Source organism: Coloeus monedula, assembly GCF_965178545.1.
Source record: "Coloeus monedula genome assembly, chromosome: 5".
NCBI classification, from domain to species: domain Eukaryota; kingdom Metazoa; phylum Chordata; class Aves; order Passeriformes; family Corvidae; genus Coloeus; species Coloeus monedula.
In genome coordinates this window covers 6,151,966-6,178,316 of record NC_138785.1, presented here as the reverse complement: position 1 = coordinate 6,178,316, position 26,351 = coordinate 6,151,966, and positions in this window count along the sequence as shown.

The following is a 26,351-nucleotide window of genomic DNA, read 5'->3' as shown; positions in this document are numbered from 1 at the left end:
CTCTGTCAGTTCTCAATCACTGGGAATTTTCGTGGACATTGACCCAAGTGAGACAGCTCATTTTCTCTTAGAAACATTGTCATGTTTCTGTATGGTGTTGGGAGAGGGAAAGGGTCTGGAGCTGGGTGTGGGTATCCTGAAGCAAACCCCCTCTACATTTTTGGAAAATGGAGAAATATTTTCACATCAGATTTTGTTAGAAATATTACTTCTGCCATGGAAATCTAAAATTTCCACTGCGAAAAATGTTTTCTCTAGTGAAGGTGACAACAATGATAGTTTAAACTGAACTTGAGGGACTTTGCTCTTTTGGAAGAGTTCCACCCTTGGATCATTTTATGATTTGCTTGTCACTCAGAACGAACTCATCTCAGACATACCAGGCCTATGGAAAATGGGCTGCTGCCACTATGATTGGTTTATATAGTTTCTTATATTGTTGAGGTGATGTTGCACTTAAGACCTTCACAACCAAGAAGAGCAAAGCTGGGTTGACTGTATAATAGTGGAAGGCAGTGGTGGGAAGTCCCTTATAATAGCTACTGTAGGATATTTAAAAGAAATACCTTCTTCCCCATACAGGCTAAAATGGATCATGTAGTGAAAGTTTTTTATAGCAGTTCTGCTCTTACTTCCCATTTTCTTGATCTCCTCTATGTTTCTGAGCCCAGTCTGACAGAGCTGGGCAATTTGGAGCAATAATGATTGCTAGTTATCAACACACTCACCATCAGGCATAGATGATCTTGACATTTCACACCTTCTCTGTTACTTCTCTTGTAAATACTCTCTTCTTTTTTGTTCTGTACACCAGAAATTTTCATCTAATCCTGTATGCCACCTATTTTCCTGATTTATCTTTCATATTTGTCCTTTAAACTTTAGCACATATATCAGATTACAGGTATTGAACGTTTAGTTTGTTAAAAAAATAAGATTTCCTAAAGTTAAAAATTTTCCATTAGAAAGTTGGCTTATTTTCCCCCTGGACTTCTAGTTGGAAAACAAGTATTTTTTTCTTGGACTAAGATTTGAATTGGAGGGAACTGTTGAGTTTGAACCAATAAAAAATTGTTGGTTTGCCTGATTTGATACATAAATTCAGTGCTTTTGTGGGACTGTAGTTTGGAACCTGCATCCACCATTTTTGTCTTCAAGTTTAGGGACCACAGAGAAGAATACAGGCATGGGGTCGTTCAACTGCAATTTACCTGTCTGGGGTAAAACAGAGTTCCCCCCAGGTGAGAATTCAAACCGTGCCGTTTTTACAGGGACACTGAGGATTTTACAACATGTTATCTGTGTTTCTGTTCCCAGCTGGTGAATTCTTCCTTTTCTCTGCTGGAATTCACCAATAGCTTTTGACCATTAATCGGTTTCTGGATTTTAGTCAGGAGGCAGTTAACTTCCCAAGTATTTCCTCCCCATTTTTATAGTCTTTGAAAGAACCTTCTACTCCTCTTTCATCACCCTGCAGACAAATGGCTTTGTGGTGTACTTGAATAATACTGGACCTTCCAGAAAGAGGAGCTCTATTTGCCAGGAGGTCTGGCATGTGGGGCATGGCTGTAGGTCCATTTTTTGGGTTCAGTGCTTTCAGCCACAAAACTGGCAGTCAGTTTCTGCAGCATCAAGCCTGAAGCCACAGTTGCCCTGACGGAGGGGAGCGCTGTTCAGGTGTACAGTCTGTGCTTTCAGCTCAAAAGAGGAAGAGTCTACAGCAGGAAAAAGATTGAAACTGCTGGGAAAAGCAGGAAGCAGCTGTTGCAGCCTGTGCTATTAGTGGTTCTTCTGAAAAGATACCATACCAGAAAGTGGGCAAATATGAAAAATTATATATGAAAAGATTATTTGGCTTGGCTCCCCCACTGTCTTTCTCCCTACCCAGATGCTTTGACAGGAGTTTGTGTGTTGCTTGTGTTACAATTGCACTGACTACTAGGAGACAGTGTTGGTTATTTTTTAAATTTTGTGTTTCCAAAACCATGTGCTGAATTTTCACACTGGGGTGTAAACATTTGTTTTTAAATTCTATTTTCCACATATTTATGTGGATATTTTTCTTTGGTTTTAGTCCTTACCTCACTGAAGTTCGAATTTGAAAGCTTCTCTTGACCATTTTGCCATGAGCAGGGAAGCCAGGTAATCAGAACTTTTCAAGCACTACAGTGTCAGTAACAACTTGTAAGCAGTAGATGGCACAGGAGAGGCACGAATGAACCAAGAACAGCCACTTCTTACAGCTTTCTGCCTGTATCTTTAAGTAGTTTAAGAATACAAAAAACCAAATTAGGAAGGTTTGTATCTAGCCTGTAGAGTGGCTGTTATGCTTGTTAACTTGATCTTTTATCCTAGATTAACTGAAGTCTTTGAATTGTAAGTATAATACCTTTTCACGGTGGGATATTTAGAAAATGAGTTTTCTCTTTACGTTGTACCGTCGGCTAAGTGAAAACCAGACACTGTATATGCATGGAATAAAAGTTACAGGGATCATATGCTTATGCACTTTTCATCCTTCATGACTTTCCCAATGAGTACATGCTGAATTCTTGTAGCTGTTGTGTCAGGAAACAAATCTCAGGAGTGTAAACTTTACACTACTTTCTGCTTTGCAGCTCCCAAGGTTATGATCAAAAGCGTTTCTCAGTTCCTGTGCTGTGTAACATATGTCCCAGGAAGTGAATAGGTATTGCTATGGACACAAGTGCTTGTTTTGTTTTGTTCCTTTGATTGAAGAGTGAAAAGTTACAGTGTAAACAAGGCTCCAGGTACTGGGCTAATGATCACAAAAATACCCCCATCTGTTTCTTACAGCAGATTTCTTTTTTTTTTTTTTTTTTTCCTTTTCATTTGTGCAGGGGAAAAGCTTCAGGAAGGTCCTGGAAGGGGGAAGCCACAAGGGAAGCATGGTCTGTCAGTTTGTGTAGGGTCAGGAACAGGGAACTCATCTCACTTCTGCTATTGACTTGGTGTGTGACCTCGGGCAAACCACGTTTCCTCTGTGGGCCTTGCCCCTCCTTGCCTTTCACTGGGTGTCATTCAAAATTGTGTAAAATGATGCTGTTCTGATTTGAAACTCTTTTTATCCACTCACTGTGTTGCACAGGTGTAAAGAAGAACCAGAGCCTATTTGCTTTCTCTCATTTATATCTTGCGGGGATGATTTCTTGCTGCTGTTGGTACAGCCCCACTAGATTAAAAAGAGTCAATTTTTTGTCTCCCAATGCACAAGTTAAAAAAAACCTGAGAATGCAGGATGTTTTCTCATCTCCGCAGTGCTTTTGAGGTTAAACAGGTGTAAGTTCTTCCATGTTATAAGCGGAAGAAGGGACTTTAAATTTCTCAGATGTTTACAGCAAAAAAAGTATTTTATGAGTGTGAGGGAATACAGAAACAAAACACAGCATTTAAAATTTCTTGCGTGCGAGAAGAAACTTAAAAAACCCTCTAACCCAAACCAACAAAACCAAAACACCTTCTCCCTACTAGATGCTAGCAGAGGAGTCATGGGAAGGATGGAAAGATATTGCCAGATTTTACAGAGGCTTAAAATGAACTCTGTTTTCTTCTGTCAGTGGAATACTCAGACTAATCTGTAAATAGCGTCTGTTTATCATTAATTGCTGTGGCTCTGTGATTCCTACCTCCCACTAGGACTTCCATGAAAAATAAGATGCTCTTGGCCAAACAAAATTCTGTGGCAGAGGAGGCGGAAAGTAAACAATTAGCAACAGTGTAGGGCACCACCAATACTAAAAAAAAATGTAAACAGTAATGGAGAAGAATGTCCTGAGTTATTGTGTCAGCAAATCAGTTGTTGCAGCAGAAACTGATTAAAGGCTACATAGCAATTCCAATACTGTAGATTTTTTTTCCAAATGCTCTTTTAAATAGCAATGCAGGTGAAATGGGGGTGAAATTCCTCTTAGTGGCAGATGGAAAGTGCTGTTCTGTCTGGGAGAATCTGTCTGACCGCAGAAGCAGTCACCTCTACCCCATTCTGGCTGAGACAGGCTAGTTTCCTTGCTTCCTTACATGTTGTCCTGCTTCCATATGGCTCATGCTTTTGGACTCTGAGCCTTGGCCATATTGCCATATTTGGTTGAAAAACAGTTGATATGGAACATGGTAGATGTTTTGATTATGCCAGAATAGTAGTAACAATTGATATGCTGTGACACTGGTTTCTACACAATTGTGTTTATAGCATCAAATGGCCTAGTGTATTTTGATAAAAGGCTTTTCAGAATGAACTTTGTACACTTGGCTGACACCTTTTATTCTCGGTCTTTTTTTCTTTTTGTCTTTTTTTTTTTTTTGGAACATTGGGCAGAAAAAAGAAGCTGGATGAGAATAACCCTCAGACTTTTATTTTAGTCATGATGGAATACTAAGAAAAATACACAGAACTGAATTTCTGAATGAGATTGACTGATGATATAAGTCCTTTGGTTTTCCTTATATGTTATTTAACCAAGACTGGGGGAAGATAATTGGCCAAGTTCAATCACTTAGAACAGCCCCAAGTGTACCAAAGTTAAAGACACAGCATGTTAAACACTTCTAGTCAAAGTGCCATGACTGCAGCCTCTTCTTGGATGTCTATAGTTTGTAATAAAGGGATTTTTCTCTTGTGTCTAGTAGCTTTAATGCTGATATGGTAGTGTTATCCTGAAATAAATCTGTTAAAAAAGAGTGTCTTGAGAGCCAGCCCTGCTTTCATACACCTAGAAATTGTTCCTTGATACTTCTATTCTCATTTGTGTAATGCCCTCACATAACCATTAATAGCCTAGGGTCAGTATCTGGATTCTGGAAAATTCAGATTGACTCAACCTATCAGCTCTAAAGGGGAATAGTGTGCAAGTGAGACCTGTGTTTCTACTGTTTCTATTTTGTCCCTGCAACCAATTGGCAAACTTCAGAGCAAGTTGAAATTTCTAGGGGATTTCATTTGACTTGTACGTGGTGACACAAATTAAGGTGGTGCCCATTACCTGTGTCAGCGGTGGAAACAGACCACAGTTCTCTTGGCTCTCCTAATTCAGTGGTGGTGGCTCTCAGCTTGGGACTGATCATGCAGGGTCAGACCAGGACTTCATCCATCTGCTCTGCTGTTCCCGACTGGCTTTTCCGTGCAATTAAGGAATGACAAAATAATTTCTGTCCCCACCCACCCGGCTTCAACCAACTTCTGCTTAGCAACTATTTAATGACGTAGAGACCCTGTCTGGTTCTCTGTATTTCATAACTACCAACAGACCAATTCTCTGTGAATTTGTCTCCCCTTTGAGTCTATTTATGCATTTGGCTTTCCCCACCATCCTGTGGCAGTGAGTTCCATGGTTTTTGTTGTCTGAAAAGTGTTTTCTTCTTTTTGCTTTGAACCAGATATGCGATAATTGCATAAATGCCCCCCAGTTCTCATTTAATGAGATGGAATTGAGTATTTGTATCCTATGAATTTCTCTACACCATTTTTACAGACTTGTGACATGATCCAGTAAAGACCTGTGTGTATTCCATATTGAGTCCTTACCTTTTATAGCCTCTCCTCTGACAGGCAAAGATGTTTCAAATCTCTGATTCACAAGGCCACATTTTTCTGTGCTTTTTGGGCTAGATGAAGTAACCAAAGGGATTCCAGGTTCTGCTTGGGGGTTAGGAATGGCTTAATTCGAGCCCATTATTAAAGGTATGTGCATTAATTTACACTTCTCTACCGTGGAACTCAGGTTTGTGAGGTTTTTCCTGTCAGTCTTCCCAGTTAGCTTTGGTTCTAGAAAACACTTTCTTTTATTAATATGTTTGTCTGTAGTGTGGAAACCTCACTGTTGTTCCCCTCATTGTTACCATATTGAGCAATTAAAATCCCAATTGCTCCCACAAGGAAGTCCTATAGTTTATTTGTTATGAAATCTGAGCATGTACACCTATTGTTTATCCTTAGTGTTTTATCGAGAATCACTCTGGGAGAGTACATTCTCTCTTGGTCCATTGCCTTTGGTGTAAGGTTTGTTAGAAAAACCAACCAAACAAACAAACTAAAAAACCTTGCTGGAAATTAAAAATTATGTTTACTGTGTGATCCTTGTGTGCACATTCACATGTTCTTGAAAAAACTCTAGATTTAATTTTGAATATTTCAGAATATATCCCTTTCGTTCATCATTTGTTCTTTATTACAGTTTCCAGAAATATAGTATGGAAGTTAGACTTAGGAGCCTGTAAGTCATAATGTTTGTTGGATCTGTTACTGAAGATCAGTGTCCTTGACTTCTTGACTGAGCTTGTATGGTACAGATTTGGAACAGGAAACTCCCACTCCACCGGATCAATATAATTCATCTTTGAAGTGGTGGAAAGTTTGGTAAGGTTTCAAAGGTCATGTTTTCTCAATCTTGCTGTCTTGGGTTTAGCAGCAGACCTCATCCCGACTTTCATCAAAAGCAGCAGTAGTAGAACTGTCAAGCTATTTCACCAAAGCCACTGATGTTAGTACTTGAAAAGTGTTGGGGTATAGAGGGACCGATGTATTCTTTTGTCAGAGCCCAAAAATTAAGGTGGTTTTTGGACTAATTTTAAATGAAAATGATATTTTTGCTGGAATGATTTTTGAATAAGGGCAGGTGAGCTAGAAAGTTACAATATAACATCTGCTCACGTACTCTTGGGAATGGAAAATACCAGGGATGATAATTGAAGTGGAACACATAAAAATAAATGATTTTTTTTTTTTTTAAGTTGAAGAAGCAATTTGCTTTTGCTTGTCCTCCATTTGGCTGTAGATGAGAGGCATTGCTAAAAACGCTTCATTATCTGTGAGCTAGTAAAGTTTTTCTTTCATCAAATAACACTCACTTGATGGCGGAAAAAATATTTCCCTACTTTGAAGAAGATGGCAACACACTGTCATAGGGCTTCAGAAAGTGACAGTGCTGACATAATGGGTTTTTCTTTGTGTAGCTTTCTTTAGCATGAGCAGCATTTGAAACAAATAGCTCTGGGTTTGTATATATGGACAAATTCAGCCCTTTGGATGCCAAATCAGAGGCAGCCAATTAAAGGTATTATCCAGAGGCGCTACAAATATGTGAAGTACGTTGGTTTAGAGTGGTTTTGGAGGCTAGAGGAGTAAAATGATTCTGGCAAGGGTGAGTGTCATGAGGCATGGGGGAACAAGAAGTTCTGTGGTGTATTTTGCAGTGTGGCTGTTTATTACATTGGCTATAGCCAAGAAGCTACAGACAGATGCTAGTCAGGCCTTTTTCTTGGCCATCCTCACTCTTTCACTCTGCTCTTGTATTCACACATAACAAGAAAGTTTTATTCCAGATTTGTAATGAGTTCATTAAGTTCCTGTTCTGGAGCCTTATACCTGTCAGCACATAACAAGTTGCTCAATTAAAAATATTTCCTAAGGGGTGTGGAAGTGCAGAGGGATCTAAGTGTATCGGGCTTAACTTTCAAGACCTGACTGTCTAAGAAAGAGGAAAGAGCTGTTGTTTTTTTTCAAAAACCCTACTCAACCAACCAACAACACAAATAAATAAACAAAAACCAAAACCCAAAAAACCACAAACAAATTTAAAAAAACTCACTTAAGCTGTTATTATGATGACAAAAGCGCTTTTGGCATTTGCTCAATAAGCAGTACAAAAGATTGATTTCCACTTTGTCTTCCACTCATGTTTTCTACTTGAAAATGTAGAGGCACTGGAGATGCATCCCTGAACCTTCTAATGTATTGTGGACTGCGTCTTCATTTTGAATCACCAGATTATTAGGGAGAAATCAAACTGTTACAATAACTAAATATCTCAGAAGAAAACTTCTGAGGTTTCTGTCTCTTCTTTTCCTCAGTGCTGGAGTTTCTTAATTTGGTAACTCATAAAAAGCAGTGTATGCTTAGAACCTGTCAAGCCCAAACTTATCTTCAAGTAACAGAATACTGTGACATCTGTACTATGAGAACACTTCATTCTGGTCACATGAAAATGTATAGAAATGAAAGAATTATACTAATTTTTCTGCTGTTCTTGCTATTTAAGAAAACTATTTATTTTCTTGTCTCTTGTAGGTCTAAAGGTTTCATCTGGGACTTGAAGGCACACTTCATAATGTCTGTGGCCAAACTGAGGAGGGATGGAAGCCTAAAATCTGTCTGCAGCCAGGTCTTGACTTTCAAGATTGGGCAAACAAAAGTTAGTTGTTGTAGGGGCGTAGTTTGAATAAACAGAAGGAAAACAAAACAGTCCAGTAAGAACAAAAATGTCACTAACCTTTGAATCAAAAATGAGCAGGCCCTGTGTGTTACCTCTCAAAAAATTGCTCTCCTGACTTATCCTGCCCTGCTTCGCTTTTTAGTCTAGCCAGCTTCCTACGGAGGAACAACCTTCTCTCCTTCCTCTTGGCTGAATCCCTGTTGAAGGCTTTCAGCTGGAAATCCTGGGGTGGTTGAAATTAATATACTCAACATGGCTAGTCAGAGTACCTAATGACTTTCTGCCTGAAACCAGCATGGCCTTAGTTTTAGATCTCATCTCTTTGGGCAGGAGAGGGCTGCTCAGATCTCCAGAGGGGGCTTGCCTAGCCAAGATGAACATTTCTGCAGCTGACAGGGAAGATAAGCACATGTGTACGTCAGGATGTTGTATGTACATATGGATGTGATATGTATGTTAGCTGCCAGTGCAGAAAGTGAAATGTAGAGAGCAGCATTCTCAGTCTTGGTCTTTCATGAAACAGATTTTCGGGGAAAGGGTACAAAATAACTCCATTTTCTAATGTAGTTTGATGAGTTAGCAGGAGCCAACTTGCTTAATTGTTGTGAGTTGGGAAGCGTCCCTATCCTGTGTTACTCAGCACGAAAAAAATTCTAAATATTCTCACAAAGTTTAATTATCTATTTCAGCTTTTAATTTAAAGAGGGGGGGGGTGTATACCTACTTTATGCCTGCTGTTGTTTGTATATAGCAATAAGCTTTGATCTTTTCATCTAGGTTATATTTGTTTTCACTGCTAGCTGAAGGGATATTGTTTTAACAATTGTGTTCAGAATGCCTGTATAAAAAGTGTGGGGAGAATAACTCATACCTAGAGGACTTATGCCAATTTTAATTGACAATTCTAACAATTTTGATTTTGTGTGTTGAGGTGGGTAAGCTGGTGGTGTAAACTTCTTTCCACATAAGGCTTCAGCTCAAAGGAAGGAGAAACACGTGAACTCCATGCAGCTTCTCTCCTCTCTGTTAAGAGTGGATATAAGCTTTTCCCCTCCCTTCTCTTGGAGAATCAGTGCTTCTCTACTGCTCCATTCTTTGTGATTGTGGTGGTAGAGTCTTTCCTCCTGCATTTAATTTAGCTGATGGCACAATGTGTCCTGATAAATGGTGAAGACTGCTATTGACTGTTGGTTTTGATTTCCTGAGAGGATGAGCCTAAGGTTTAGGTACTTAGTTCTTTCTGGTTTTTTTCACCCAGCCAATTAACATGGAAGCTGTGTGGGAACTGGAACATCCATACTGTGGAAATTTTAATGTTTCCAACTAATTTTTCTTTGCAAAACTGAGCTCAGGATGTCTGCCAAGAAGACTGCCCCCTTGGGAGCTTGCCTGTGGGTGGGCTGGCTAGTCTTTTGGATCTGGCTTTCATTGAAAGACTTTTGACAGTATCAGTTCCTGTAGAAGTTTGTTTCTACAAATCAGCATTTTTCTATTGGAATAAAAAAAAATTTCTTTCTAGAATTTCTGACTATTGTTAATGAAAAAGAAACATTGAAGGGAAACTGAGGAATTTTATGACCTCACCTGACAATGCCTTCTAAATGTGGAGTAAAATGGCCTGTATCTGAATGGTGCAACTGGCAGGCTGTGAACCTAGTGCTGTGTGCAGGCTGGTTTCTTTTCTATCAGCTGCCAAGGTAGATAACTGGAGAAAATGCCTTCCTTGCCCTCATTTGGTGTAGGAGAATATGTTGCAGTAGGTAAAAAAAATAAAAGAGGAGGAGTGAAAAGAGGAGACTGAGTTCCCTTTTGCTCACCCAGATCACCAGCTGCTGTGTAGAGCACTGGTCTTGGCAAGGTTTCTTGTGTGAAATGGAGAAATGGTCCCTGATGCCATTGCCATTTTCTGTTCCCTACAGTTCTGTGGCATGCATGCATGCAAAAAGCCACTGCTGCTGGGGAGGGGATAGCTCTGTCTCTTGGAGGAGTTCTCTGGCCCCAGGGTGGAGGTGAGTCCTTTGGTGTCCAGTTAGGCAGTTTAACAGTGGGCACTTGGCAGTTCAGTCCTGCCTCGTGCTGTTCCCCAGGGCCGTGAAATTCCCTTTTCCACTGTCAGCCCATGGAGATGCCTTGGAAATGGCTCCCCCATCAAAAAGACTGGGTTATCCTGTAGTTTCCCAATTGCAGTAGCAGTGCTGCAGGGATCTCACTTTTTTTCTCCTGCTGGAAGGTAAAAGCTAATAAGACAGCAAAAACTTTTATTTCTAAGGTTAGAAGAAATGAATGTGGTAAGAAGTGACAATTTTTAAAACCAGCAGGTTAAAAGAAATTTTGGATCCATCACAGATAGGAATACAAAGTGAAAAAATAGAAATAGTTTGATTACCATTAAATCTCTCAGAAAAAAAACATGTTTGTATTTTGAGTTTTTCTTATTTTTCAAGTTTGGTCCATTTGTGTTTAAGAACATCCAGTACTGGAAGAACAGTAACTGGACACAAACTCTCCCCTTCTTTGTTAAATAAATGCAAATTGCATGTTTCTTTGACTTCCATAGCCTTATAATAAATTACTAGCTTGTGAAGGAGCATATCCAATGTATCCCTCATCAATGAAATCTCCACAAGTGCCCCAAAGCATAATATATTTTCATGCTGTTGCGCTTGGACCAAGTCAAGCTGTGCTGGTAAAGCTGTCTTTGGCTGCGTGCAAGGCTCATAATCCATAGGCTGTGGCTCTGCCAAGTCTAATGGGACTTGGGCACAGCATGAAAACATGCTGTTCCAGCATATGCCTGGCTGCAAGAAGGGAACCCAGCTCCACAGGTCCTGCCCAGTAAACATTTGGAGCAGATTGCAGCACCCTTTTATCACTGCCTTAGTGAGAATCATCAGGAGCTCTCAAGAACTCATTAATTATACTTTTCTGAGCATAATGTTTTGGCATTTTGAGTACAGCTAATTACAAGCAGATCTTAATCTTGGAGTTTTTTTCCTTGTAATTAATTATTTCTTCATTATCTTTAAACTATTTGACTAAGCAGTTTACATCCTGCTCTTGCTTCTTTAGCAGATGTCTTGAGAAAACAGATGTTTCTGTTTTCAAGAGAGGAAGGTTCATCCTTTTCTAGATGGAAGAAAACTCTGCAGTTTAATTGTTAGCATGGAAAATGTAAGGGAACAAGCACATTGGGTTTTTTGTGCTAAGCTAAATATCTAATACTGTGACTGGAATAAATGTGTATAAATACATATATAAAATTCATATTCCAGTAATATATAGTTACCTTATATATGCATATATAAAATATAGATGATATATTAAAATATATACCTTGAGGTTTTTCACCTGCTCTGAGTTCTTAAATATTTTGATTAGTGTTTTAAAAAGATACATAGATGTTTGTTAAATCTAGTCTCACTGAAACTGATGGCAGGCTTGACAGTTTAACATCTCTGAATTAAGTAATTTGTTTGGAATCTTCAAGTGTTGTGTAGACAGTGTTAGACTATGTGTATGGTGGATATTGAAGGTGAAAGAGTTAACATTTAAAGAAGATTTTCTTAAAAACTGTTGCCTACAAATAATTCCTGATCTTATTATTTAAAACTGCTTTTACTGACAAATTAACTTCTGTGGCCAAAAGATAACTTAGGTTAGTCTTTAATAGATATTTGGAGACAATCTTTGCTTATTAGGATTTATTAGCCTTCAGCCAGACTCCAGTGCCTGATTAATCTAAGGTAATTAAACTCTTTTAAACCTGTCTGACTAATCAAGAGGAGCAGTCCTACCTAAAGCTGCACTTCTTCACAAGTGGACGCAATGGGCAGTTAGTATACCTGTGGATTTCTGGATTGAATCCAATAAACTGAAATTCACTTGTGTAGATTTTGTGATTTTGGATAGCAAAGGCATCAGCTCTGCTGTGGTAAGTTCTGTTTCCATATGCCCTGTTTTGTGAGGCTATGACAATACCATAAATTGGTCCAGTCACTGACCTGACACACAATGAGAACATTTTCATTAAAACCTTCCTATCACAATAAGGAGTAAAGATTTTTCCAGTTATGAAAACCAAGCAAGAGTTGGCTGCAGTGTTTTGAGCCACAGTGAATCAGAATGATGGGTATTTTCTTGTATTCCTTAATGAAAAAACCCTTAGGCTGCTGCCTTTTGTCAAATGCAGGATGAAATGTACCCAGACACTGACAGTATTGCCTTCTGGTGTATATGTCATACATATTACAAGCTTGGATGTTAGCTGTGATTCAGGGGCTCAGTGGTATACATGGTGACTCCTCCTTTGACCCTAAACTCTACATGAATAATGTGTTTAAATGCCTTAATAGCTTTTGAGTTTGCCTCCTGAATTTTAGAGGAGTTTTGATTCTGCTGTTCTACAGCTCGCAATTTCAGTGGGGTATCTGGAGACAAATTGACTTCTTCAATTTTGTCCTCAAATTGTCAAGAGACAAAGGACTTGGCCTCATGTAGAATCTACATGAAGTTCCTTTGTACATATCACAGGGGTTGTCACTAGCAATGGCTTCCACTCTAGAAAAAGTTGTTTGGCTTTTCTATGTCTGGTAATCAGCAGAAAATGCACTGCTGGTTCTGTGAGTGATCCTCCTGGCAGGCAGAACCTGTTCTAGCAGGAGTTAGCACTGCTCAAGTCTCATTTTCTCTCTTCCCTTCTTTTCTTCAGGCCTTTCAGTATGATTAAAGACTTCTTAGTTGTGCATGCTTCTCATACCATACTCATCCATGCAAATGTGTCAGAGGAGAATTTAGTCAGTGGTGGTGGACACTCTGTCAGTCAGTGGAATTGGACATTCTGGTTTCATGCATTGTTTTGGTTTTTCCTGTTCCACTATGAAATGTTTTCCAGGCTTTTGATTTAAAAAACCACTTGGGTAGAGATGCAGGGGGCTGGTATTTAGAAAATCTCATATTAGAATGTGTTTATAGAGTATTGTTAAGAAATTAATAATTTTGAGAAATTGCTTTGGCACTTTCTGAGAGCCAGGGCTTGACATAAGGTTTGCAGCCACCTGGAGAGCAGTTCCTCATCCTCAGGCCCTCTTTAAAATGGGAAGGTGAGTGTATGCAGTCCTGTTGGGTGAGGCTGTTGATATCATGTGTGGCCCTAGGTACTTTTTTGGGATGGGACTGATCTGACGAGGCCTGCAGCTCTCAAAGTGCTCCAGGAAATATCTGTCTAAAAGGTTAGAGAGGAGAATTGCTGCCAGCAGAGAGGGAGAATGCTCCTCAGAAGGGATGTGTGCACACAGATGTTTTGCTCTCACTGAAAGTTCACTTGATTTAGTATTAAAATGTGGTGTTAATAAACTGAGCAGAGTTGTAACTGATGTGTTGGCCAACTGGTGGCTTAATATGATCCTAATTAGCAAGGTCCATCATCAGATGAATGTGGCTAGGTTTACTCTGATGTATTAGTTCTGTCATCTAAGAACAGAGAGATCTTTTTCTGACACTGTAGATATGCCAAACTTCTCTCAGCTTGCCTCAAATTGAAGTGCTTTGTGAGGGTCTGTGCTGGTTGGTGCTGTCCTTAAATACAGTAGAAAATGGCATGGCATGCTCTTATGAGGATCTTATGCTTGTTTTTACTATGACCCCTTTCTAAAGCAATTTGGGAAGATTCCTCTCTCTTTCCAGGCTTTCAGCTGGAAACATTGCCAGCTCATTTTGTTTGTTGCTGTTATCATTCTCTAAAAATGAATGAAGAGGAATGAAAGAGTTGTGAAGAACATACTGGCATCATGAAATTGTGGCTTGCATTTACAAGTCACTTTAGTAAATCTTATAAAGTTTAAAGGAGCACATTTTAAAAGTTTCCTTTTTCTTAAAGGCTGACTGACTAATTAAAAAAAAAAAAATATTGTTTTTTGCTCCACATTGTGGCTGAAGGTGTTTGACTGCATAAAATAAGCCACTTGTCCTCTAGCGGTATCAAGTCCTATTGCTGATGTGTTTTCCTTATGTGCTACAGGAATGCTTCTGTTTTGAATTGCAAACTAAATTGAGAGGTTTTTTCATAGCTTTAAATCAATTAAACATTCTCACTAGATTTTTGTGGACTAGGTTGTGTTCCTTTACTGGCTCTTAAGCCTGATATTTCATTGCTGACTCCTTGGAGTCCAAGGGAACATACAATTTTTTTCCTTAAGCAATCGTTTCAGAAGGCAGGAGACTAGACTATGAGGAAAGCAAACCCTGTATTTACTCAGCATTGCAGATTGTCATTCCTTAGAGTTTGAAAGAGTGTGACTGATACTGTATTCATTACAGATTTAACTTTTGTCCTCTCCTTCCATTTTTATTGACATCTACAATGTAATATCTGTTAACATTTTGGATATGTTTTGCAGAACTCAGACTTAAAAGTTGAAAAAAACCTTCACATTTTTCATGCCTTTTTTATTTGGGGAAAAAGCATGAGAAATTGACAGGGTGCTCCAACTCAAGTTCAGGAAATGGAGCAGGAGCTCTGAATCCTGGAGTTTATATTCTCATTCAGGACAAAATTTCTACAGCTGTGGTCAGTTTTTCTAGTTAAACACCACATCCACTTAAACACTACATCCATACTCATGTATTCTGTTCTGCTTTGCAGATTAACTCCATTACTGTGGTTCATGTCCCCTGCCTTAATAACTGAAAGAAATGGAGAGCTATTGGAATACCTTCATGTATGAGCCTTCGTGTGGTAGCTTTGGAAACCACCCAGAACAGAAGCAGAGTGTTGTTTTCACCTGAACCCTGGATACTGTGATACATGAAACCAAAATAATGAATATTCACAGACAATCAGCCTTCACTTGGTATTTATATTTTGTGTCTGAGGACTTGTACATGATTAAATGCAATCCAGATGATGTGAAGCCAGTCCATGGACTAATCCATTGTTTCCTTTGATAAACTCCAGGAATTTATAGATACTTGTTGCCTGCTTTTTCTTTGTGTTAATCTTCCCAGTTGATATTTGTGCCTTCAGCACAGATACTTCAAAGGACTGAATGTTCCCATGAAACAAAGGGGGATCCTTCCAAATCCAGGCACCACATGCATGAGTAGAGCATTGTTATTGATCATCCAGTGACTGTTGTGTGGGGAAACAGAGGAATCAGAGTTGCTGCTTTTGCTCTCACATCCTTCATGAGTAATAATCTCAATGACAGATAATTAGAAATTCCAGAGTAATATAAATGCCAAAGAGATGCTGGAAACAGTGAGTGACTACAGTGACTCAAAGCTGGAAGTGTCTTGTATTTTAAAATGTTGTTTTCCTGGAAAAAAAACTACCAAAGAATCTGAAGAATATGGGTTATGGTTAAAGTTTATGGCTTTTAATATTTTTTAGATTTTAAATATATTACCTCAGGAGAAAAAACCCCAACCATAATCTCAAGATTCTGGGTCTCTACTGAGATGGAAATGTAGGAACATTATTCTTATACTGGAATCGAGATCAAGTCCACAATTCTTCTCCCAGAGAGAAGCTGCACTTTCCTTTGTTTCTGAGGAAATCAACAATTCCTCAAACTATATTTCACTGAATTAGAAAACCCATTCTTTGAGTGCCTGTTGCAATTTGATGTTGCAGCACAAACCTGTCAAAGGTAACCCTTGTTTCAGTTGCTTTCAAAAATGCTTCTTGCTTTCCATCAGGAGATCTAGGGAAATTAGTTTAAACAAACAGAACCTCATTTTTTTTTATTCAGTTATGTAGGTCATAGTTTTATTTCTGCTGAAGAAAACCTTTAATGAAGTAGGGGACAACACTATTAATTATCACCTTAGAAAACAGTAAGTTTTCATCTTCTTTGCTCCAAGACACATTTTGAAAGGCTGTGCTCCCCATCCACATGTTATATATGAAATAGGATTACTCTGACTGGGAGTAATTGTCATGGTATTAATACTGCTTGTTGTAGCCAGCACTAGGTGGTGCAGAGGTTATACCTTGGAGCTGACTAGAGAGGCTTTTTTTCTTTGTTTGTGTTTTGGTTTGGGGTGTGTTGGTTTGGTTTGGGTTTTTTTTTTTGTTCTTGGCTTTGTTCACAATAACTCTTGAGACTGACAGAATTGCTGAAGGAGGTGAGTAGAACAAAGGAGCCCACAGTACTCAGCTTGAGCCAGTTTATTCAAGTCTGTATCCATTGCATTCAGACACATAACAGTATCTGGTATGTAAGGATTAAATAGAAAAACATTTAAAAAATATGGGAGTTGATCTCTCAGGTTTTGTTATTTTTTGTATATATTATCTCATTAACGGTAAACAGCTTGATTCCCTTCTGTGAAATTCTGGTGGAATTCCAGTTGAACTGTTTTGATTGTATTGGCTTCCGAAATAATTAACAGCAGTTTTCATGAAGGATCAGGCCTTATAATAGCATGAAACAATTGTCTAAAGGTGTTGGTCAACATGTGACTCAATATGTAGTCATAGGCTGAGGAGAAAGGAATTTCAGTAAAACTGCATTTCTGATTAAGAGTTTTTATAAGATGTAGCAGTATTTACCCAGAATGTCACGAAATGTAGCCCAAAAGGTACATGTGGTGTGTTTGCACTGCTGTGTGTGGGGCTCTGGGTGGGAAATTATAGTTTTGGCTGGCTGCTATTGCTCAGACCTCATGGCCTAATACAAATGAATGCTCCTCTTTCTGGTACTTACGACGTAAATATATAGCTTAAAAAAATATTCAGGCAACCCCAGAACTAACTAAAAAAAGGCAAGACAAAAATTTAATAAATATAACTTTACTTGGAATTGGTTTGGCTGGCAAAGCATAAGAACCTCTAAGACTGTTGTCGCAGATGCTCAGGGAAAAGAAATTCACCGGCAGCTTTTTTTTTTTTGCTAACCTAAACCAGGACTATACAAGTAAGGTAAATCTTATCTCCACTAATGCTTGATTTCCACTTAGCCCTATTTAAAGATTTTTGAGGATTTATGAAGATTTAGGAAAAATAACCCCAAACTCCACAACAAATACCATCTCAAAACCCCAAAGCCTAACCCAGACATTTTATTGTTGCCCTGGTAGATGTAATACAGCATAGCTGCACCACTAACTCCTGAGACGGCCTTGGCTGATCCGTGGCCTCAGCCTAAACAGCTTGGGAGAGAGCTGATGCTGCTGCATCTGTCCTCACAAGGTTCTGCTCAATCCATTCTCTTTTATTGAAACAAAATGACCAGAGGGTTCAGCTGCAGACAATTAACATAGAATTAATGCAGGAGCCTATTATAATATGCTTAACCTTTACTAGATCTCTTAATTTAGTTTAATTCAATCCTAATCTTCATTTAGATCAAGATAATTCCTATTTGAGAGCTAATGAGGAAGAACATCTTAGGTAAGGTAAGGTGCAGTAACTCTTAATGGCTTCACTGATGTAATCAAGGGGCTTTCATCACCAGTAAGTGTACACTAGAGTGTGTTTTTCTTGTTGTGACTAGTCTGTAAATAAGTACTTCCTCAAGACTTCTCCTGCTTCTGTTTGAGTTGTATAATATATGCACAGTACTTCAAGATCTTAGGAGAAGTGTACTTTCAGGGTCTGATTCTGGCCTGGACCTCATGAAGACATTTAAAGGCATCTGAATATGTCCACTTGTGCTGCTAGCCATATGGACTTTAACAAAGTTATGGTCACTTTTCAGAGGATCACACAATCTCAAGGGGTTGGAAGGGACTTTAGAGATCATCTAGTCCCAACCCCCCATGCTGTGGGCACAGACATCTCCTACAAGACCAGATTGCTCAAGGCCTTGTCCAGCCTGGGTTTGATCACTTCCAGGGTTGGGCTGCCCACATCCTCCCTGGGCAGCCTGTCCCAGTGTCTCACCACCCTCACAGTAAAATATTTCTTCCTAATATCTAATCTAAATTCCCCTCTGTCACTTTTGTCCAGCTTGTCCCATCACTACAGATGCTGATGAAGAGCCCTCTCCCACTTCCCTTTAGGATCCCTTCAGATACTGGAAAGTTACTCTGGGGTCTCCATTCAATCTTCTCCAGGCTGAAGAGCCCCAACTTTCTCATCCTGTCCTCACAGGGCAGATGCTCCAGTCCTCATCAACCTTGTGGCCCTCCTCTGGACTTGCTCCAACAGTTCTGTGCCCTTCTTATGTTTGGGTCACTGGAACTGTACAGCGTGCTCCAGCTGTGGCCTTATCAGAGCATGATTTCCCCTTTGTAGTGGCTGTTACTAGTCACCTCTTTGTTTTCCATGTGCCTTAGCATCGTTTCCATGAGAATCTGCGCCATGATCCTGCCTGGCAGAGAGGTGAGACTGACTGGTCTGTAGTTCCTTGGGTCTTCTGCTTTCCCCTTTCTGAAAGTAGGGGTTATATTTCCCCTTTTCCAACTGTCAGGAGCTTCACCTAACAGCCACAATTTTTCAGAAGTGATGGATAGTGGCTTAGCAACTTTGCCAGTTCCTTCAGGACCTGTGGATGAATCTCACCTGGTCCCATGGACTTGTGCATGTTCAGGTTCCTTAGATGATCTCCAATCTGATCTTTTCCTGTGGAGGATACTTTCCTATAGAGGGCTCAGGGTCTTCATTCTCCCTATCTGTGCATTTGCCTCTCCTGACTTGGGTGGCATGGCTGGCTCCTCATCCTTCCCCAGGCAATTCCATACTCTCCAGCTGGTCATTGACGTAGAAGGGTACATCCTCTCCAGGTCTCCCTAGCCTGTCTTTCCTGAAAAGCCTAAATCCTTCCATTCCAGTGCTCCAGCCACAGGAGCCATCCCACCACATCTCTGTGATGCCAATGATATCAAACCCCTGCAGGTGTGTGCATGTCTTTAGTTGCCCACTTGTTCCCCAAGCTATGTGCATTTGTGTATAAGCATCTGAGCACGGATAAAATAATATACCCAGTCCTCGAGGTAGTCATTCACTGAGCTGTGTGTATGCATATCTACAGGAATACTCCAAAATAACTCTGCAGAGCCCCGGATCCCATAGCACGAAGCTTGTTCACTTGGCCCAAGTTGTATTGCTGGTGTACTCTGCATAAGATATCAAGCCAATAGCAGGAAGAGTGATCTCTCTTAAGATAGGCTAAAAAGTTTTTTGACAGTTGATGGTTGCAAGTCTGGTCATCAAGCCCAAACTTTCAGACTGAACAGAAGAAATTTGAGCAGATGGTCTCTAGAGATGGAAGAGGTTACAGTTGGTTCTGCCCCCTTTGAATTTCATATGGTTACACGTCTAATATGGCTAATGATCTAAAAGTCAGTGACTTTGCTGCCTTCCTGCTGCAGAGGGCTGAGGCATACATGGGGAGCACCCTTTTGGAGGTTCTGTGATTTGGGGTGCTACTGTAGCTTTGGCTTGCGTAGCAGCCATGTGGGCAGTCTAGAGAAGATGAGGCTGACAAGGATTTTTCAAGTGGTGCTACATTCCCCCTTCTGTGCACTTCTATATGTTTCCCACGATAATAGAGCTGTCTCCCCTCACTGTCCAGAAATACTGACACATAGCAAAAAGATTCACTGTGTTTTCTCAGTTGCCCTCAGCTGTAAACATCCTTAGAAACCATGTTGTGTCTTTGGATGAAAAATTATTCTAAATAGACTGCTTAGGAGATAGAAAAAGACTTTTTAAACTGACTGTGATTTAGTTCCTACCAGTTAATTTTTCTGAGTCAGACTGTGTTTACCCTCATATACACATGATGCAATATACCACAGACTTGTCTTCTATTCCACCCCACTGAACATAAACCAGACTTTTTGGAGATCAAAGTCATAAAAATTGGAAAGGTCAGTTATTTAAGTCATTGAAGCAATTCAAGGTAGGTTCATTCCCAAGAGTAGATTAACTATGGGGTTTGAATTTTTTTTCTTTTTAGATGATATTTTGGAATGAACAAATCCTTGCATTCCAGTTTTAATAGGGGATTTTGATAGGGAATTTAATAGACATCTGCAGTAGAACAAACTTCTGGCAGAATATTGAATATTATCTGTTCGGGATATTTGCTGTGCCTGAATTTCTCATCTAACTTCACCTGCAACCCTCTGTTGCTAGGAGTTAAGAACAAAAGGCACTGGGCCAGGTTAGCTCTCATCATTCCAGAAATTTCTTCTTTTCTCTTGTCTATTTTCATTTTTCCTCTCCAAGGGGATCTCACAATTTGCATTTTTTTTCTTGCCTTCTGGGCTCTGGGAGGCACTTCTGTGTAATTTTGCATCTTTGCAAGTAGACAATGAAGACATCTGTGAGCACTGCAAACATTCAATCCTTTCATTCCTTTCAGTAACATATTCCATTTTAGGAATACCTTTTACAATTGAAAATGCTAAATGAATGAAGGTATAAGATCAGTCTGAGGCTACAAAGAGCAGTAGTCTTCTGCCCCAAAATACCAGTTCAAATCAGAAGAGAGCAAGGTGTCCTTATAAGAAATAAGGTCAGGAAAAGTGAGCTCATTGTGTTTAGAAGGAAAGAAGGGCAACCTCAAAGATGTCCCAGCCTGAACCTTTTGAGATCATCTTCAACCAATGTTTTATACCTGCTTTTCTAAGGCTTTCACTGTGCTGCTTTTTTAATGCAAGTGCAAGCAGGCAGTGTTCAAACTGCACAAGGACTAGTATGGTGTCACAGTACGTGAAGTGTACATGTGGTAGCTGTAACTCCTCAGCTGGGAACGTAAACCTGATGGCCACATCACAGCAGTTAATAATCTGGAACTACCCCTAAGTGGTGGTGCCCATGAATAACTTAGTCTTTGAAACAGAAAATGAATTTTATATGTATCTATTATATATATTATATTGAAACAGAAAATGAATTATAAAAAAGTGCTGATCAAAGAAATGTAGAACATCAAATTAATTAATTGTATCCAAAAATACATTTCACACGTGGATTGGTAGCATGATTGTTCTCTTCATCTGTAGACCATTTGCTTAATTACAAACTCACGAAGCCTGTCTATTGTACAGCAACCTGTGTCAGATAAACTAAATTAGTTTCAATGTGTTTTATAATGAAGAGGGACTTCTGGCACTGGTTTCAGTCCATGTTGTGACAGTACTGACAGAATAGGTGGTGCTGGGAACCATCACTTCCTGGTGTGCCTTGAGAAGGCAGCTGTGGTGTAAAAGGGTAAAAGGGAGGATTCCGACACCAAGCATACAAACCAAAAGGCATGCAAGAACACTGACTCACTTTAGACTGAAAATAAAATTTTCATGACTTTCTTTCTCTTGGGTATACATTTGGCTGTATATACTGTCCTGCAGTCACTGTGGGACCTGGAGTTATGCTGGTCTCAGCTTCCCAGGGGGAAACCAGAAGGTTGCATGTACCAGTCTCCTCTTTTCTGGTTCCTACTTGTCCATATCCTGATTTCTGTGGAATGGGAAGGACTTTTAGAGTACTTAAGCCAGGTCTCAGCCCTTATCTAAAGCTCATCAAGCAATTGTAACTTTTCAGTGCACTGGTTTACACACCCAAACATATGCTCATGAGACTACCTGTAATTTGAAACTTGGCCAGACATTTTTTTAGGTTCTGAAATCCAGGCAGAATATGTTTGCAGAAGGAATATTTCCACAACTGAATGTTGGAGAAACAGATAGATGGATCATAAAGAAAAGAAAAAAAGTGGAATATTGAAAAAGGTTTGTATTGGAAGAGAGAGCTGCCTAGTATTTTCTGATTCAATACTTTCATGTTCTGTCTCATACAAGAACAAATGCTCTTGAACCTTTACTTGTAAAAGAAAGAAAAACTTCTCACACAAAGATTTCTTCTGCTGTCTTTTGACAAATATTAGTCAGTAGAGAAGATTGAATCAGACAGGTTAGTGTGTAGTTTGGATAAAAAGTTCTTGAGATCCTTCAGGACTAACACTTACCTTGAAAGGAAGCTGCCTGTTTTCTGCTTTGTTGTATTGTGTTTGTAAGTTAGTTGATTCTTTTTTGATTGTTTTTTGTGACTTCCTCTTCAGTGAAGACATTGTGTTAGAAACAAGACAATAATGTTTATAACTGTACTAAAAGTACTTCTTTACACAGTTCCTTTCCAGTACACCAATTTAAAATATTTTTTTGAAGCTTACACTTTTCAATCCTTCCCTAATGTATTGGAGTAACTCTCAGGAGCTGAAGCAGAATTTTGAGTCAAACAAGGTACAGTGATATCAATCCTGTGCAGTGCAGGATCCTTGGACTCAAAGATGACACCATGAAGTATCTTGTGATGCAGAAAGTGTTTTGGCAGATAAGAAGGACGGGCTGAAACACATGTTAAATAATGTTCAGTATCAAGTGATACTGTAGTGTGTCTGTAGTGTGCTTTGGGATGTCTGTAGACACATTAAAATTGACTTAAAAATTACCAAATCTCAAACCCCTTGCTTCTAATACATATTTTAAATACTGCTAATGTAGTTCATTAGTATTTTGAGAAAAATCAAGCAGCCTTTTCAACACTCAGCAACAGAGTTTGGAAATATTCAAATATTTCTATGTTTAGAGGCCTCTGTGGCCACAAAGAAAAATATGCTAATTTCAACCAGATCTTTGTGTTCTCAGCTGAAGTAGTAGCTAGTATATTATAGGCACATACAAAGCTGTTCTCCTCCCCAGAGATATTATAGCTGTGAATGACTCTTGGAAAACAATATTAACTCGCTGCCACAACCGGATGAACTATAAAAATGAGTACAGATAATACTGTGTTATGTTTTCTTGCTTCTGCAGCAGCCAGCTTGCGTTTTTGCCCCTAATTTCTTACAATGAAAATAGCTTTCAGGGCTTTGCTTCTAGAGGTTGTGGTGGAATTGCTTTTATGATCTCTTCCATTTTCATGCTGCCATACATCTGGCAGTCAGGCATGAGTTGCTAAGGACTCTGTGGACTACACTCAAGCCTTTGGCAGTTACCACTACCTTTATGGTAGTTGTAATTAACCTTACTGTTCCTCATAAAGTGTTTTCACAATTTTTTTTTTTCCTCTGGAAAACAAGCTGACATTTTTAAAATGGGTGTTTGTTTTCTTTGTGAAATGTTGTTGTTTCAGTTACTCTAATGGCCAAGCCTTGGTTGTAATTGTTCTGTGGGGATGTACAAGATTCACACTTCAACCACCACACGAGTGTGAGCGGTTGTTCTGATTGAGCCACTCCTGAGAGATACGGATCTAAAATGAAGGCAGGGCTTCTATTTAATTGCAACTAAATTTCAGTTGAGTTTTCCTTTGATCCTAGTAAAACTTCCTGTTCAGTTCCATTCAGGCTGAAAGAGTGGCTTCCAGGGAGCTCTGGGACAAACTACTCAGAGACTTCTACACCTTCCTGAAGGAGCTGGCTTGCTGCTCTCCTTTAGGGACCTGCCTTGGACATAATGTTTGTCATGCCTTTGCAGTGATGCTCATATAGCAAATGTTTGCTGTTTACATTAAAGAACCTTTTCAGAAACAATTTTCCCCTGCTTCCTGTTCTGGTACTGAGTTTACAAGCTCCTGATGCAATATCCTGTGTCAGCAGCCAAAGTCTCAAAGTGAAGTCCTATCCCAGAGTTTTATTTCAGGTGAGCAATTCAGTGTGATCTCTGTGGGCAATGCAACTGGAGAACATTTTTCTGTTCATTCTTTTTTTGACTTGTCACGTGTTATGACCAGATTTCCTCAGGATGAACTGTACACCGAAAACAAGATTTAATTAACATTGGTTAATACTTTCCTACAAAAGCTCTTGTTTGTGATTGGACTTTCTCTTTACTTCTGTCAGTAATGAATGAACTTGGAAGGATAGACTCTAAAGCTAAGTGGCAGAGTGGTCACCCTCAGTGGTCACCAGGAGCTTGATGTCTGGCAGATTGAGAACACTCAGTTGCATCTCTGCCATTAAAGCTGCCCTGGCTGTGGCCTTTGTGTGAGCAGCTGGGAAGCCTCAAACCTCAGTTACAGCCACAGCCCAGTGCTTCAGAACTCCCTTGTGATGAAAAGAGCTGGGATTAGTGTGGGGGACCCAGAGCTGAGCAACCAGGCTGGGGCCTCTCATGGTGGGGGCAAAAAGTGGGGGCCCAGGAGCCCTTAGTCCCTCCCCAGCCCTTGCCATGAGCTGGGGGGTAGCTCACTTTATTGCTACCATTTTAAAAACGTGGTTTTTTTTTTTTTTTTTTTTTTTTTTTTTTTTTTTGTTCTTGGACACAGCAAGAAAACACAAAATTAACACACATTAGTGAAACTCTTTTACTTCTGGAGTGAAATGAGATTTTATCATTTGCATCTTTGCCTTGTGAAGGGAAGTGTAGGAAATTCAGCAGACCTGATCACATTATGGTTTAATCCAAATGAGACAGAGATTTGCTGTAGCCAGGCTGTCTCACTGTCTGTTCTGTGACACAGGGCATTTCTCTCACTCTTTTTGCTCTCTGAAGAAGGCAGCCTGTAATCTGTGATTTTTTTTAAATTCACTGTGAAGTCATTTTACTAAAGAGAATAGGTGGTGATGAGGGCAAAGGAAGAAAATTAGTGTTAAGTACGTTTCTTAATTTTTTTTTTTTATCGTTAACATGCAGGCTTTCAATGACTTTTCAAATTTTGGATCAGCTTATGGAAAAATCTCTCAGTTCAACATAGGTTTACGTGGGATTTCGAAATCATTCATTCAAACCCTTGAACTTTGAGAACGGACACCAAAGTTTGGCAGAAAGGTGTTTTCTTAAAAGTTTGGTTTGGTTCTTTTTTCTAAGGTGTCATGTTAGAACTTATATAGCTTAGGTTCATCTTTCCTCCAAGCAGTGCTGAATAGATGGCAGTGGCTGTAAAGCTGTATTCCAGAGAACGGAGTCTCCAGGGGCCCACTCCTAGCATCCCTCTGTCTCTCATCAGCTCTGAGTTTTCTCCAGTAAGTGTGCCACAGCCTCTGTCCCAAAAGCATAGTAAAGGCTACTTGTTCAGTGACAGTGAGGTTAGTGGAGCTTGGGATGATTCTTGAGACATTCTTGGCAAGGAAACCCTTGTTTAAGGGGAATTAACTTTTTTCTCTTTGTAGGTGCTATTAGGAATGGGATGTATATACCTCATACAGTGTTTTACTTGCATTGTACAAAATGGTGCCATTCCATTCAAGAAGGTAATGGAAAACCTGCCTGGATTTTGGCTTTCTCATTTCTTGTTGCTGTGCTAGGAAGGGATGTTCTGACAATTCCTTTTATTATTAGTATTAGTATTCCAATTATTTTTATTATTCCTTTTATTTTAGGATCAGTGATCCAAAAAAAGAATCAAACTGACAACCTTTCCCCCAAACCCCCAAAATTGAAAAACTTACGTAAAAATGAGAAATTCTGGCATTTGTGTGACAAGTCCATGTGAATCATTTGGAAAGACCTTTTACTCCAGAAAGTTGCTATAATTAACTTTGCCTCAGACACTGGTTGAATTCCACAAAAGTGGAATAGTTTTTGTAATTGACTGTGAAATTATCGCTGAGTGTTTCTCCTCAGGCTTCAGATTTACCAAGCCCAGAAAATGCTCTGAAATTTGGTTGGAGCACCTTCAGTGTCTTGTGAAGCCAGTACATGCTATGCTAGATTTCATTTCTTGCTTGTGGCACATCCAATGTTACATTGCATGATCTTTTGTCTGCTTTTGCACAAAATTGTGAACTCACCCTCTAGATGGACCCATGAACTCTTTGTCATGGTTTCTGCTCTTAACAATTTCTCCATGTGAAATCCAGTCAAGGCTATAGGCTCTCCCAAGTTCTGTCAGAGGTGAAGGCAGTGACTTTAGGCTTTCTATGGAGGCAAATCCTTCATGACCATGACAACATAAAAGCTTGTAAATACAAAGGCAGCGAATTCGTCTTGTTAACTGTTTGTGAAAGAGGGAGAATATGATTCCATAAAACATTTATATCTGCTAGAAAGCTGCTTTACTGTCTTAAAGCTATGGCCTTCTAAACATATTTTTCTTGCTATTGCATTACTTTTAGAGGTTATGAAGACTTTTGTGTAGGGAAGTTGAGTTCTGCCCTTCAGAGCAGAAGCTGAGACAGAGAACATTACTGACAGATTTGACCAATGGCTGCAACTTCTACTTGAGATACAAAT